Source organism: Oryzias latipes, chromosome 7 (assembly GCF_053564925.1).
Source record: "Oryzias latipes strain Hd-rR chromosome 7, Olatipes_Hd-rR_3.1".
Lineage (NCBI taxonomy): Eukaryota > Metazoa > Chordata > Actinopteri > Beloniformes > Adrianichthyidae > Oryzias > Oryzias latipes.
The window spans coordinates 25,786,312-25,802,810 of NC_136243.1; the positions used below are offsets into that span (position 1 = coordinate 25,786,312).

At 41.7% G+C, this 16,499-nt stretch overlaps 1 protein-coding gene across 8 annotated transcripts in view; it reads left to right on the top strand.

Annotated features, from left to right (window-relative positions):
* The window catches only part of rerea (arginine-glutamic acid dipeptide (RE) repeats a), a 145,841-nt gene that overhangs the window by 11,676 nt on the left and 117,666 nt on the right, over nucleotides 1-16,499 (top strand). The gene's annotated exons all lie outside the window — the stretch shown is intronic.

Consider the following 16,499-nt stretch of genomic DNA (forward strand, 5'->3'; position numbering starts at 1 on the left):
TTGTGTTTGTTTTTGCAGATTGAGCTTACAGGCGACTTGTACATCCGGTTTTAATTGTTTGTGACATATGAAAGGAGAAACATCATCCCACCACTTGGGAGCCCAGGGGATTGTAATCCAGTGCGGCGCTTAAAGGGGTGTCACACACATACAACGCCACGCTTTTGTTTCTCTCTCTGACCCCTGAGCCATAAAGCCCTTGCATTCATTTAGCCAGCAGTGATTTTTTTTTTTTTTTTTAAAGCACCCTCCTTTCTGTGCTTTTATTCACCAATTCATACAAATTCACATAAGGATCTGCGTAGAGAAAACCAGCAAAAAGGGAACTAAAACGTAACAAAAACTTCAGTTTGTTGTCTACACGTCCTGGGCTCCAGGAAGGAGAGCAGCCTAATGTTTTTGTCTCGGCGTGCAGCGAGTATCTGCAGCACCACCTGATTTGACTTGGTAATGGAGCATTGATGAGTCATGGGGAAAATTGTACAGCGAGCCAAACTGCAATTAAAACCACGTATTGTGAGGCGGTAGTAAAAATGATGTCAGGTTTCTTCAGTCAATGGGGGATGAAGGGTGGGGTAAAAATGAAGGTGGTTGTCATCTGTGGTCGCCTGGCTTTCATTAAAACAAAACAAAAGGTTCTTCTCTGTCTACACGTTTAACAAATCAGCTGAGGTCACAAGATGGAGGAGTCCATAGAATGAAGCCAAATGAGCAGTAATAAAGGACTAATAAAGTAGTATCTCTTGAGCACTTGCTGTTACTTGAAGCACATTTCAATTGCTGCTGAAATCAGTATCTGAGTAATTCAGCTGGCTGCTTTTTTTTTTTATCATGGTCACACTTGTGCACACAGAAACGCACACCTCCACAGTTTCACTCGCTAGCTCAAATTCCCTTCGCCGGTGAGTGCAGACTCCTTCTAATATAAGACAAGCAAATCAAAGAGGAAATACTCGTAAGACTTGTCTCACCAAGCCCCATCTTACAGATGAGTAGAGAAGCTAACAAAAAAGCAAGGACTGGCTGTGCCCATCCCTCTCACAGGACATCTTGTCTATGTTATCGCTTCAGCTACTGCTGCAATTAATATTAATGCGCTTTAACGCACGCTCCAGCAGTCCTGCCTCCCTCTCCATTGCTTTGTGTATATATGCGGGGAAGTGTGTTTGTGACTCAGGAGGAGGAGAGCAATAAAGCCAGCGGGCAGATAAGAATGTAGGCAGGATATGACAATCCTCATGTCAGCTGTCATAGAGCTTGAGGGATATGTGGATAAAGACAAGGGATGAAGCTGAATCCCAACCAGCCAAAACCAGCAGGTAGCGCGGCTTGTAGGTAAAGATTTCCGTCCGTCCACAGCAGCTTGGAAAGGGGACTGTGCACAGCCTGTTTATTTAGTCGTGTTGTAATAATGCTTGACCTTTTTTATTCAAGTGCACGGCCTGACCTTTAGCACCTTACTCTTCTGCAAATCGCAGCGTGTGTTCGTTTCTCACGTAAGCACACACCCGGACAGAGAAACAAGCACCTCCTTTTCAAGGAGCTTCATGGTCTGCCAGCTCCAGGAGTGGATTGTTCCAATTTAGTATGCATTAGGTGGTTCGTGCAAAGCATTTAATTATGGGAGATGGCACTAAAGTGTCTATGTTATGATTAGCTCAACACGTTAGATCTTTAATCTCTCTGCTTTTTTGTCCTTCTTTGCCTGGATGCAGAGGAAGTGCAGATTGGGGAAGGTGTGGGTGGTGGCTCGCTGGGCACATTTCCATACACGTTTTAGAGGTATTGCTGTAGCTCAATTTGCTGTTTATTTTCACAGTCAGACTCATCTTAAGGCATAAAAAGCCAATAAAAACTGTTGTTGTACAGCAATGAATCAGAGTCCATATTTAATCTTTCGTCGTGTTAGCAGTTGAGATTATTGGTGACTAAAATTCATGTCAATAGTCTTGAAGTCTAGGAGTATTCAGCATTTATGGTTTGAATTCTTTTAGTGGTAAATACTTCAGCAGACAACATGTGTGCTTGAGAAAGCTTCATAGGAGATGTCATTGACTGCATAAGAGAACTGGACTGAGTGCCCCCCCCTCGCATTCCAAATAAGAAGTGGTTCCAAAAAGCCAAAATCCCATAGATTTGAATGGAGAAATCAACAGCTGTTACACATTCTATTCTATTCCATTTGTCCGAATAACCATTCTTGCCCTGATGCCTTATTTTTTACATGTTATGGCTAATCCTATTTCTTCTTTCATGATTTTTTTTCTGTAGTGCAAGTTATTCAAGTTATAAACTGACCAATCAGATGCCTCCATAAAAGTATGTAGTGCCCGTTGACCCCACCTTCAATGTTCAAAATGCTTGACAGATTCTCAAGCTCATCCACTTCCTACAAGCTGACTTCTAATTGGTGAGAGTGGTTGCCATAGAATTTGATTCAGACCCACTCTGACCAATCACTGCTTACTGACATCGTCTGGGTCCAATATGGCGGCGTCCGTATTGCATAAAATGGCAACTGAATTGACTTAATTTCCTTGGAGCTGGAAGTAAACTATTTTCTATAGATGTCACACTCACTCAGTCCAGTTCCCATGTACAGTCAACGGGAACTGTTTTAAAGTGTCAAAAAAGAACTCTTGTTTTCAAATGAATGCTTGTGCCTTTATACACACTACTTTTTGTCAAGCATAGATAGATAGATCAGTGGTACTTAATAGTGGTATTTACATATTAGGGATACAATGATACAGTTTCTTTACGATTTGGTTCAAACCTCGATATGATTTGTGTATTACAAAAACAACAACAAATAACCCAAAAAATTCGAAATCTTTTTAATTTAAAATTCGCATAAAGGCAAATGGCAATGGAAAAAAAACGTTCGGTTGTCTTATATTAACCTTGGTGTAATGTAATAAAACAATAAATGATCAATTCTTCCTAAATTTAATACAACACGTGGTTGACTCTTTCAACGTAAATAAACTGTTATGCAGTCGTAGGGATTCACTTTCCCCACGATTCAGTTCAGGGGTGTAACATACAGTTTGGTTTTGGAATTGTGGCATCCGTAATACATGTATGTACATGGAATATGACTTAGGAAATGCACTGGGTCAACAAAGATTCAAACCTGTGCATATGTGCACACTTTGCCTTTCTGTCATTCTTGCCTGTCAAATCTATTGTTGCCTTTAAGGACTGTTTGGAATCAAGGTCCTTTTTTCTCCATGTAAATGACAACACGCGTGTGTTTACAGTAAGTTGTTCCTGCAGTGGTTTTGCGTTTAAAAACTGTTTACATGCACACAAACCCGCTCATATTATTAATATGTTGTAAACAAGTAATATGGATGTTTTTATTTTAACTCTCACTAGTTTTCTGTTTAAAACGTATGCACATCTCCTTTTTTTGTAATAAAGAAAATCCCTTATGGTTTCAATCAATATTTATTTTATGTGACCCTGCCTTACTGCTCTGTACCAGGCTGTTCAGTCAATTATTTGATTATGAGGTTACTAGTTGTGTGATGAGGAGTTTTGGTGGGGTTGTATTATTTCAAGAGCAGCTTTTCATGGTTTGACACAGTTTGTTTTTTTTTTAATGTGGAGGAGAAGACACTGGTGTCAGAAACCGCCTGGGCAGAGCTGGTTTGAGCCAGGCAGGCCACTGCGGCAGTGAAGCCCCGGCTTCTCCCCGAAGGAGCCCATTATACAGGAGAGATATCAAACCATGAATCATTTACGCCAGTCCTCCTGCCCCCTCCCTCCTCCTGTGCTCGCACGTTGCTCTGATGCTCGGCCAGACAGCCTGCTTGCTGCTGCGTGCATCTTTAATGAATGATTATAGCATTTCATAAACACGAGCAAGAGTAATTAAAGTATTGTTGACCTTTTTGTGTTGTTGAATTCAAGGAGACTAAGCCATTTTTGAGTTTTCCGTTTGCAGACATTATATCTTGTTGTTACACTGGATATAGAAAGAAACGTCTGTTTTGCTACACATTTATTAATCCTAAAGGTTTCATATTTTCAGTTCTGCTTAGGCATTTAAGGCTTTGAAGAAAGAGTGATGAATCAATTGCATGGGGGTGTATGGATTATGGTTTCCATGGCACAGTGTTTTGTGAGGATTGGGTTGGAGGGTTTTCCTATGTTGGTGTTTTCATGATTTGCGTAAAAGTTGGAGGGACGTGGAGGTTAATGTGGTGGAAAAGAGTGATTTAGGTCAGTGGTTGTGTCTGCATCTGTCACTCTGACGAGCTCGCACTGTAATGAGGCTCTGCCGTGCTGAGTAGAACAGGGACAAGTGAGGAGAGAGCTGGCTCTCTCCAAGGAAAAGAAAGGAATACCTGACTTGAATGTGATTCTCACGGGCGTGTTATATTAGAAGTGTCTATTTGATGCAACTTTCATTTGTTTCACCTCTTAACTCCCCTTTCTTCTGTCTGTTTTCCTTCATGTTTCTGCATCTTTCATGGTCGCTCTTTTAATTATTTTTGTCAGGAGTGTTTTGCTTTTTCTATTAAAGACTTTTAGAAAATGAATTCTCCTCCAGAAGGAATGTAGAAGCGATTATTTTTCATCACTTTGTGAACTGTTTATATTTTCTGGAACAGAGCCAAACTCTTGGATCTTATTCCTGCATGCAAGTCCCCCCCCCCCCCGGGTAATTAATTCCTTCCTATTGCCAAACATTTCTTTACAGAATATTGGTTAAATCTAATATTTCTTTATTTTGCAGTGAAGGCTAAATAATATCATCACCTGTAAAATGTAAGATTACATTTGTTCTTATTAGGATGCCCTTTTTCTCTGCTCTGTGTCTTCTCCCTTTTGTTAGTTAGCCACATGGCTCTCTGCAGGATTTACTTTAATCAGTTTTAAATATTCAGCAGTAGACCATCGCCTTATTAGCCAAACCATAATCATTGTCTTTGGATTGCGTTCCCCTTGACCTCTCAGATGGAGGCAAACTGCACAGCCTTTCCAGAGCACGAGAGCAATTACCGCAGCTGTAATGTTTCTAAAGGAGACCTCCCGCTTAAACCAAAATGCTTGTTTTATATGAACGTACACGAAGAGCAAGAGTATAAAGACAGGCATTGACAGGGGATCAACTCTGACCACCAGGTATTTAGTGATTCAACCCCCCCTTCTTTTGGCTGCTCAAGGGTTGGACGGTGTCCCTGGGGATCCTGGCATCTCGCTTTTATAAAGGTGGAAGTGTGTGTGCGGACACACATGTAAAATGCGAATGTGGAAGCCTGGCCCCTTTATGCCAGTTACAGCTGGGGGGTTAGGACCAAAACTAGCCACGTACCAGTCAACCGCCATCTTTCTGTCAAACACTCATGACATAAATAAAGAATGAAGTTGTTGGCGAAGGAGAAGCCGTATTTGAAAGATCTATCCTTTTAAACAATTGCTCATTTGGTCTCAGATTCTTTGCAGTACCACTTCCTATAGGGACGTCTTTGTTCTAATAATGCCAATACTTTTACCTCACTAAAATAACATCTTTATATTTGTGATCGTGTAGCATTTTGTAAATTTCTTTACTCCTACAGCCGTTTTTTCAGACTGGATAGATTTGAGCGTGGGGGCGCTTTGTGTTTCCTTTTTCTGTAAAATGACATTGAAGACATTTTAATAGATTTGATTTGGTAACAAAAGACACTTTTTATATAGCAGGAACAGGAAGTAGAAGCGGGCATATTGTTTGGTGTTAAGTGTTTGAATATCAAGTGTGAAAAGCACAAGTTTGAGAGAAAAGAAGAACGTTGTTTTGTTGTGATCTTCTATAATGTGGTGTAAACGGACGTGGTATTGGTTTTTAATAACACTTGCTGTCTAGGGAAAGTTGATGGTACCCTGACCAGAAAAGTGATCAGTCTGAGAATGTGCTTCACCAGATTGACAAAGCCTTCCATATTCTGTTTTTGTGTGGAAACCGCTTTATTGATTAAAACACAAAAGAAGCATCTGTAGCTTTGTTTTGCCAGGCGACAGTTCAGAGCTTTTCCTCGTTCTTAAGCTGCTTCAGTCTGTCCTTTTTTTTTTTCCTCCATTAATTGAGAAATGTAATTAATTGACTCCAGGGACTCAAAGGGACAATGGCAAAGCTGGAGAATGGGTGTTGAATGAGCTGTGCACAATGTCTTCTACAAAAACCTCATCTTAGCCCGCGTATCATTGCCAAATAACCAACATTCCCCACTGACCGATTGGCTCACACGGCTCTTGGAAAGCACAATAATACTGAATGTGTGAGTCTGCACAGGCAGAGTAATGTCTAGTAATGCCTAAAGGAGTGCTCTTCCACTGCTGCTTAGCTAAGCTTGACCAGTGCAGAGCAGAGCTAAGTGCCTCCTTTTCTACTCTGCTTTCCCTGGCAGTATATTAAAGGAAAACTAGCTTTTTTGCCCCCCCCCCCGCTTGTGCCTGGGTGTTTGATTTCTACAGCAACAAAAGCTGTCATGGCAGGAAAAGAAAAAAGGCAGTGGGCCCCCAGAATTATTGTGTGCACTGTGTCTGTATTTATTGCATCACTCCTCCTGTCTCTAGCGAGGAAGGAGGAGGGGAAAATGGAGGACAAGCTGCTGCATTCATGTCTTTACGTTGATGTGTCTCATCAGAGGCAAAGGTGGATAGACGGTTTACACTGAAGCCATCATTCTGCCCTTTTCAATGCGCACATTGTATTACCAAAGGAAGCCACCATCCCTCTTCGATGAGAATCGTGTTTTTTGGTCTTCTTGTGACATTTTTTTTCATCAAAATTTCATTTCTGGGTATTTCATTGTGAATCAGGAAATTGCCGTTGGTAAAAAGAGCGTATTTGTTTTGTAGAAAACACTAAGTAGACTACAAAGCACTGCTTCACTCCATTCTGATGCATCCACTTGTAGAGAACTAGATCCATGTTTTCCCCGTCTGGATTGGCTCAGAAAAAGTACTTAAATACTTCAAGCTGCCATAAGATTGTTTTAGCACATTTAAGGTTACCATTTATTGCAATATTTGCCGTCTTTTGTGATATGTGTATTGGACAGCTTGATATTGCGATAACGATAAATTTGCTATTTATTGTGCAGGTCTTTTGTGGACACATTAGATATTATGTTTCAAATTCAAATGAGCAAAGTTCAGTTTCTCAGACATCATTTCTTTCATATTTAACACCATAGTTTGACGTTCTCCATCATCTGTTTAGCTGATAGAACATTTTCTAATAACACTGTTTAAGAATATACAGCATTATTTACTTTAGATGATAATAATTCATTCCTCCACATAGAATAAGATCAGGTTTAAGTAACTTGTCATAGAATAATAAATCTGCTTGGTGTTGGAGCGTTTCTGTGATATTTGTACACCTTTGCTGTAGTTTGCTTAACCTGCAGCTTTCTGTTCTCCTCATACACCTCCACTCTGTAGCTGCTGGTGACAGCAAGACTAATATATTCATGGCACCGCTATGGTGAGAGGCATAAGTTTACCTCTGCTTAATTGAGGGGAAGCTCCCCTGACACCTGCTTAGCAAAGCACTAAGTTAGAAGAGAGGCCAAAATTCAACCAAGGAGGCCAGGCCACTGAACCCTGACAGAGGAGTAACACAGGCAAGGACCACCCAGGGACGGCAGAGGGAAACATGATTTAATAATGCTTATGAGATATTACATCAGCTCTTATTCCACCTTCCCCCTCTTGTGCGTTCTTTTTAGGTCTTGCCAAGCTTGAAAAGCGGCTCCGATTCTGTTCCTGAAGGTTGCTTTGAGATACGGCTGCTAAATATTTCAGTCCCTAAAGACGGGGTCTATGAGTAAAGGAAGAAGAAGCAATGAAGGGAGCAAAAGGGACAAAAAGATCAGTGCAGAGGGGTTTGACACAAATTCTGAGGCGAGGTTAGAGTATATAGTCAGGGGCAGTCGAGGTAGAGCTGTAATTGGCTCACACTGGAATATTGTAGAAGACTTGTGGGTGCATGAGTGTGTGCCGTCAGGAGATTCACAAGGCAAAAAGTGCTCATCCAGCCAGATTACATAGTTTCAAAGATTCTCTTATCGCCTCGTATTAAATGAATGTTGATCTCAAGTGTACCAATAAATGTTATTTTCTTCCGTATACGTACCAAAGTCTCCTTAAATCTGTGGATATACAGGCAAATTCCCATTTGAGACAGGCGCCTTCACTGAGCTCCTGCCTCAATTTAATTGTCCTATGCCCCAGGGGCTGCTGGGAGCCAGCTGGGCGGGGCTGAACATTTGCTCTGGGGAGATGAGAAGTGGGTGACAGAACAGTTGCAGTGTCACATGCAGGTGCAGCGAATCCGTGGTAACCACGGAGGGCTAAGCTGTAAAACAGAAACGTAACAGAAGAACATGGAGAGAAAGCGAAAAGCTGGAGGCTTATCGGATGCATCTGTCTTGTTGTATTACTGCTCACTTTAGTAAACATATGATAGCTTCTATTTGAATACTCAAGAAGTATAAGAAACACAAATCAGTAAAAATTGTTTGTTTTTTGTCAATCTTTTTAATTATTGCTTTTAAAGCACTATACATAATAAGCTTAGATTTTTTATAGCCCTGAAAATGACTTTTATTGTTTGTAAGAGTCAAAATGAAGTATTTTGTGTAAAAGTATTTGTGTTTTGTTCCCATTGCTCCATCAAGCTGTGGAAGTTTGTTTGTTTCTTGGAAATGAGGCAGGAGTTGTAGTCTTCATCATGCAGCTCCTTAAAAAGCTGAGTAAAGACCCGTTCACACGGGGACGAATTTCGCGCGCGATTTTCGCCGACGTTTAACGCCTCGTGACTAAACAAAGGGCACCAATGAGAGTGTGCACACCGACGTGAAAAAACGCCACGCGTCAAAGCATCAAAAAAAAAAAACGCCTCGGGTTCGTTTTTTTTTTCCGACACGTCGCGTCGAAATCTATTCGACCAATGAGAATGGCGCTTTTGCACACGTGTCTGGAGCTTCTGAAGTTACAGTAAAACACAACTTGGGAACGCTCAAACACAAAACTGCCTTGCTGAGCACACATACCAGCGAAGAAGATAGACGCCAAGTAGCGTCTACACTGCCGCGAAGAAATAATGACGGACATTCTAAAATATCCCCGAACCAAGCACCAGTTGGAGCTACTGGTGCTTGAAATATTCATGTTTTCTTTGTATGATTCTGACAAGCGCGTAAATACTTGCTCTCTTCTTCTGACTGAAAAGCGACTTTAAGAAGCGTAAAGTTGCGCAGCGCCACCTTGTGTACAGGAGTATTTCTGTTTACATTAAGCGCCATCTAATGTCAGGGAATGAAATTGCATGTTCGCTCGGCTCATCGTCAGCGAAAATTGCCTGGGTGTGAACACAAAAAACGTGGCGAAAAACGCTGGCGAATAACGCCTGGCGAATATTCGTCCTGGTGTGTACGGGCCTTAAGACTAGGGGCCAGTCGCCTTTTGAAATGCAAACAGAGTGAATGGAACGCATGCTACGTGCACTGTTATTTTTTTAAAAACACTACTATGTCCTAAAGTGCCTTATTTATTGATTTATTTAGACATTTTTTCCAAAATAACGTTTTAATATTCTGATTAGGAGAATCTGATCGTGTCATTCTTGGCTGAATTTAAAGAAAATTAACTGGTTTAAAAGTCACCATGTTTTTTTGTTTGTTGGTTTATGTCTTTGTCAGTTTAGCTCTCCATCTTCCTGTTGTTTTTGAGTACCGTCGTCACGTGTTCCCACAGTAGCACTGCTTGGATGCAAGTGTCCTTTTCTTTTGCTTTTTTCGCAAACACTTAAGTGCTTTAGCTCCATCTGCTGGCTGTGGTGACTCATTACTGCACGGAAAATATATCAAACTGGACAACAACCAAATCAGAGCTATAATGGCGCTAGCTTATTTTAAATTCTGAGATTTAGTGACTGCTCCAGATACTCGCTGAATAGTGACAATGCGCATGTTTTAGGTTGTGGATGTATAATAGTGTACTGTAGAGAGGAAACAGCCGTGTGGTTTAGCTCTTCCTGTGTTGCTGGCACTGAGGTGTCATCCAGCCTATCATGATGGGGTCAGAAGCTCTGAAAATAACCCTAAGGGGGATACAGGCTGCACTGATAGCATACCTGCTGCTACTCTGAGATGTTATCCCACTGTAAGGCAGCCCAGGCTTTCTCGCAGCTGCTGTGGCTCCTTTGGATTGTTCTGCATTACCTCACAGGAAGATTGAGTAGGGCCATTATGCCTCCGGCTCTGTACCATTCCCCGCAGACTCACACAAACACATAACATCCATGCTTTCTCCCACCTGAACTCACAAGCGCATGCACTTACCTCCAGCTACGCACATTGTTGCTGAGCACGGGTGTGTTTCATGTTTGTCTGTGGATCTTCACACTCACACACACACACCCGTGTGTGAAATCCCGTCGAGCTGTTGCAGCAGTGGAAGCTGGCAGGCTTATACAAAGGGTCAGAGTTTTACTGCAAATTACAGCTGTTGGCCAACCAGGGCTTGTGATGGATCTGAATGCTCCCTGTGTTTACCCACACCTGCAGTCCAACCGAGGAGAGACGGCGGCTCAGCCATTTTGTAACACCTCAAGGAACTCCGCTGTTCTATCGTCTCCCTCTCCCTGTATGAGGAATAGATGAGGTGGGGCCATTAAGTGAATTTGCTGTTATTTCCCCAGGCTCGTAGCTGAAGATGTCAAACCTCAGCCAGTGACGCAGCCAAGGATGCCTGCCCGCTCAGGCAAACGCCAACACGAATGCTCCGCACTCGCCTATACGCACACCGTCAGCTTTTAAGCTTCTGTGTAATTTATCAAATTGCTTTGCGCACGTGATGAATGTACTCGGATCTCCAAAGGAAAACAGGCATTATGTATGTATTAAGTTGCTGTTCTTCCCATGTAACAGCTTAGAGTAATTACAGTCAATGATAAACACTGTATTCACATTCCTTTCAGATATCTGTGGCGTACTTGCTTTACAGTTTTGTTGTTTCAGGGACTACACAATTTTTAAACAGTGTCTGCTCAATCCTATAGCTTTTACATGGGTTCTCTGTGTGTGGAAAAAGAAACCACATAAGCCTAATGTCCTCCCCCTTTCCTCATAAATGTCCATGCTGCGTGGAACCTGGCAGTTGAAGAGGGTGCTTGTCTCCCCGTGATTTGTCACAGCTCTCTTTGTATTACACGCCACCTCTCCAAACCCCCCCTCCCTCTTCTCCTAAGTAATTTCTTTACATGTGTGCGGCTGCCCCCTCTTGCTGTGATTCTGATACTTCATAACGGCAGAAGGAAATTGAACTGACCTTGAGGATGCAGAGCTCCTTTATAATGCTGATGCATGGGGCAGCCAGTAAGTGAGAGGCATGTTTTTATTTGCTGCTGAGCAGAGCACAGTGTCAAGACGCACAACAAGGGCCATTTCTCGCCCCTCCCCACCAACTAGCAAGTGTGCTGGCTGAGCTTGGTGTCAGCTGCACAAGGTGTGATTTATTTGCATGAGTATTTTTGCAATGAATAAGTTGCATCATGCTTCCTGAAAGCCGATGATAGGCAAACCTAATAATAGATTTACCCGTGTGGATTTATTGGGCTGGCTGAGATGTGATTTACATGCCACCGCCGCATCGAATAAGTAATTCAGACGTTCAGAGAGCCTTGTTCTCCATCGTCTTTTGACTGCACGATTCTTTAAAAATGACACGGTCTGCTCGCCAACCTTATGTCATCTTTGCTTCATTATTGATGTCATATTGTGGCCGTTTATTCAAAGTAGGCTTTATTCTCTGCCGTGCCTTCCCAAGGAAATCTGGCTTTTCTTAAACTTACGCAGCTGTTAAAAATTCAAGTGTTTGGGATTTGGACGCAAGAGGTCTGAGCTTGCATCTTTTCTGATGCCTTAAAGATGTCTTTTTTTTTTTTATCTTTGTGTAGGCTTGCTGATTTTCTAGCCCAATAATCCTGTTGGACACAGAGCATTTTATAATTCTCACACCAGTTGTTTTTGTAATTTGTAATCATTTGTGAAAGACCAAAACTGGTAATGAATCAAAAACAAAAATGGGGAATACACAAAGAACATTTACATTTTCTGACTATAACTGGGGTTATGGGGCTGTGATGGTTAGATCTACTGTTCGTTGTTGAATCATTCATTTTTATGCAATACATGCTTAAGACAAATGGCATAAATAGTATACAATACGTGTATAGCGCTTTTCTACCTTCCTTGAAGGCCCAAAGCCCTTTACAATCACAGTCCCATTCACAAGGTGCCAACCTTTCAAGGACACTTCGCCATATAGGCAGGCAAGGAGGAAATCGAACCTGCAATTATTCTGACCATCATGGTCGCCCACAGGGAGGCAATGCTTAAAAAAGGAGCACTGCTGACCCAGTTTCTGTATTTATATCATTATTGATTATTGCACTATAATTCCTGACACGGTGGATTAATGAGACCCTCTTATCTGTGTCATTATGAAACTCTTTATATTTTGTTAGTTTCTGCCAATGTACCGGTAAAATCACATAGGATTGATTTATTTGGATTTCATCCAAACAAAAAAAATAGTTTTTTGTAAGAATAAAAAAAGGGAATGCTGCCCATAAATCCTGTCAGATCTGTGTCGACCTGCTTGTCTGAAAGCTTCAGTCTTTTTTTTTGTGTGGGGGGTGGGGATGGGTGGGGGTGTTCATTCATTCACAGCCCAACATCGACTGTGAACAAAATGTGGTTTGTCAGCTTAACCGTGGGAGACTAATCAATGGTTTTATACTTTGCCATCCATTGGTCTTGGCAATCCATGGGTCTAAATAATTACAGTGTATATATAATAATGATATGATTAGCGTGGTCAGTGCTTTATGAAAGGAGGAGTACGAGCAAAACCCAGAGCACGTATCGAGGCATTTCCACTGCCAAATTCTTTTGAGAATCATCCAGATCTGCTCAGTAAAAGCCTGGCTTCTCTCGGCAGCACCCCACAGTAACAGTAGCATGGTAAAGAGGTGGGTGAGCCTTCTGGTGCTGCTGACTGCCGTTCTGTGTGTTGATGATTATGCCCCCATGACAGCTTAACTAATTGGAGCCGCTCTACTGTCGTGCAGAATTTCCTCGTCTCTTGCTGTCACCTCATTTATACCTTTCAGTAGAAATTTGGGAGAGCGTTCAACCTTTTCTCTAACAACTTGTGCTTTTTATACAGGTTGATAGAGTTATCTCTCAATATGCTCTAATCATTTGACACTTTTGTTAGAAAGATGGCTATGGTCAGCTTCGTTGGTCTTTATGGATGAAGGCGTGAGGTTGGTGTAAAACCTCTTCATGAGCCTTCCTTGGTCTGGAGCGTCTTTCTGATTCTCGATGTCTCATCTTAAAGTCCCAAAACGATCAGCTTTTGAGCTGTTCTAAAAGCGTTCTCAGTGGTCTTTTAATTGTGATCATGCCTTGAAATGTTGTCATGTTGGAGAAACGTTTTAGGGGACATGGAGGCTTTGACCCGGCCTCTTTGCTTCTGGGTTATAGGAACTGTAAAGTTAGCTCTACCTTTGGCAGATTGTACAATATTCTGACTTATGCCACACGTAAGAACATTTTCCTGTTGTGGATTAGTGAGAAACCTCTCTCCAAAGCAAACTGGCATAGACTTGTCATTGAACCTTTTTCTCTGGAATACAGCCTCAGTGTAAAGTTTAATTATTGACTAACATTTACGTTTTCCTCCAAACTAGTATCTTTTAAAACCCTGTAAAAGGGAATTTTGTTTTTGATTGCCCTTCTGCAAAAGCTATGGCAACTGTGGATCAGTGTTGTGCTGAGCTCTGTATGTGCTTGTTATGAAGACAATAAAAAAAGAAAAATGTCGTTTTCTAGGACTTAGTCTCTCTGAAGTGACAATAGTTTATCAGAAAGTCCCCTTTGCATTCTCTTTCCTGGTAGCTTACAGCCCCTCACACCCTCAACCTAACATGACCGGTGCTACAAAAATGAAGAAATGCTTATAAATGCAATTTTAAGTCCACCCTCATCAGAAAAATGCCACAAGACCAGATTGAAAAAACACCATTTTCATTGGAGTGGGTCTTTAACATACACTTTGTGTTATGATAACAGCTGTGTGAAATAAGTGGACAGCAGAGCTGGGGGGTTTGGGGTCGCAAAAAGAATAGCTTTTGTTTGAAATCAACCAGCCTCTAAGTTCCTGTGAGGGTCAAATGGACTGGAGTTCAGTTAAAAGATCTGGAGACTTTTATGCCAAAAAGGTCTTGGTGAGTCTGGATGAAATGCATGATGTATGTTAAGTAATTCATGCTGAGATGATTCAGCTGAAAACAAAAGCCAGTTTATTTTGGGAATCATCACCCTGTGGTCGTCTGAAATATTGGACTCCAGCTAGCAAAGCACAGAAGTGATGTCACGCTTCTGTGAGCACACATTCTGAAACATAAGAATGGACTTTTCTAGGTCTCTTCAGCTCCTTTCTGTTGTTTTCTCCTGACCTGGGGGTCAGTTTGGATGGATGGGCAATTTGTTGAAGGGATGGTGCTTCACCTTCTTGGACTGAGATGTGAGCAGATTAACATGGAGATGAGGCAGCCCCAGACCTATTTCAGAGGGTTCTAGCGAACTCTGAGATGGATGTGGCTGTGCGTTTGTGTGCCTGTGAGACAGGCGGATGTGCTCTCCGGCCATATTGTCCTGCCACTGTGGAAATCCCAGAGTTATTGAAGAGATTGTAAAATCAATGTCTGCTATTCATACACAGATCTAATCCGCAGATTTACTGCCATTTAATCTGTGGTTATGGCGAGGCTCTGATGGCACTAATGCTGTCAAACAGATGTCCCCGCTCAGGTTAGACCGCACCTGCTGACACCATTGAGCTTTGGCAGGAGGTTGCCCACAAATGTAATCTTCTCTCAGATGGCGACTTTCGCATAAAAGCTGAGTTATTGAAGGGAAAGATCTTTGGACGAATTCAAGCCAGATGTTGGGAGCTAAAGCTCTGACCTCCAAATCTTCTTTAACAGTTTTTGATCACGATATTCATGCGCGCGTCACAATCGCATCAGAGCTGTTATGCCATGTGTTTGCCGTCTCCCTCCACGCTTATGTCTGAGAACAGAACTGCTTTCCTCCCCGTTTGCTGCAGCGTAGAGCACTGCTGTGACTGACTGAGGAGAAAGACTGATTTTATTCACTGCACAGAGCGCTGCACTTGGCAGACCATTTCATTCATTCATGCTGAACTCAGGAAGCATATCACATTAGTGGCAGGACAGAAATAATACACCCAACTGTATTTTCTGTGTGTACTGATATTGATAGTATTGGGTAATAGGTTTGTAAAAGACCACATCTTACTTAAAAGCATATAAAATAGCCTATAAACAATATTAACTGTGATGTATAATACTTTTATTCTATTGTAATGTGAAAAGCATTTTTTCTTTGAGAGTTTTTCAAGTCTAAAGTTGTTTATCAAAGACCCACTCGATTATCTTTTGATCTATTGTAAAAGCGTTCCCAATGATCTTTTAATTATAGTTATGCAGTATATAGCCCAAATCAAAATACCTGTGTCGTTTTCTTTGACATAGTTTCTGCAGAGCGGCCAGAGTTCATTAGAATTATCCCTCAGAGTTGCTGAGAGGTCTCTGTTTACACACTCTCCCGCTCGCTCACACCCACAACTAACATTACCGGTGCAACAAAAATGGCGAGCAATATTGCAGCTATCAAGCCGTACAGTTTGGAGGCAGATGCCAGCTCGGACAAGGAAAACTAGGATGTTTATGGATTCATCTGATTCACAATGATTTGAATAGAAAAACACTCTGTAAGGGCATTTTGAGCTTAATTTTGTTTTTATAAGTTTCATTTTCTTTTTTTGTATTTGTTCTCCATCAGAAAAATGCCACAAGAACATGTTAAAAACACAGGAATCGGTCTTTGCAATGAAGAAGTAAAGATGACCAAATCCTAATTATTTTTCTATAGACAGCTGCTAATCTAAGTTTTATTTTATCGCTGCATTTAAACAGACCTGCTGTGCCTTTATGCGTGTTAGGTGTTTAAGAGAGTAAATGCTGGGAATCTCCGTATGGATGTTGAATGTGAAATGTCAATGTTATTGAACAAGTGCTGCGAGGCAGAGCTCTGATGTTTTTATTTCCAAGCTCTTGTCGAGCGGAGCAGAGAAGAGAGGGCTCATGGGATAATGGGGGGAGGTTCAGGGGTGGGGGAGCCTGTGCTTGTATTTTAGTGTCTGCGTCGCTGGTGGGTGCGAGCCCCTGTGTTTATCGGGAGAGCTTCATTGTGGAGAGGAGAAGGAATACGGGTTTGGAATTAGAGCTGGGGAATCATTTGATCATGAATCATGGTCCATCATCTGAATCAACTCCATGTTCCACTCATGTTTGCTCAAAGACTTTGACATGTCTCTTTCTTTTTTTGTGCTCCATAAAA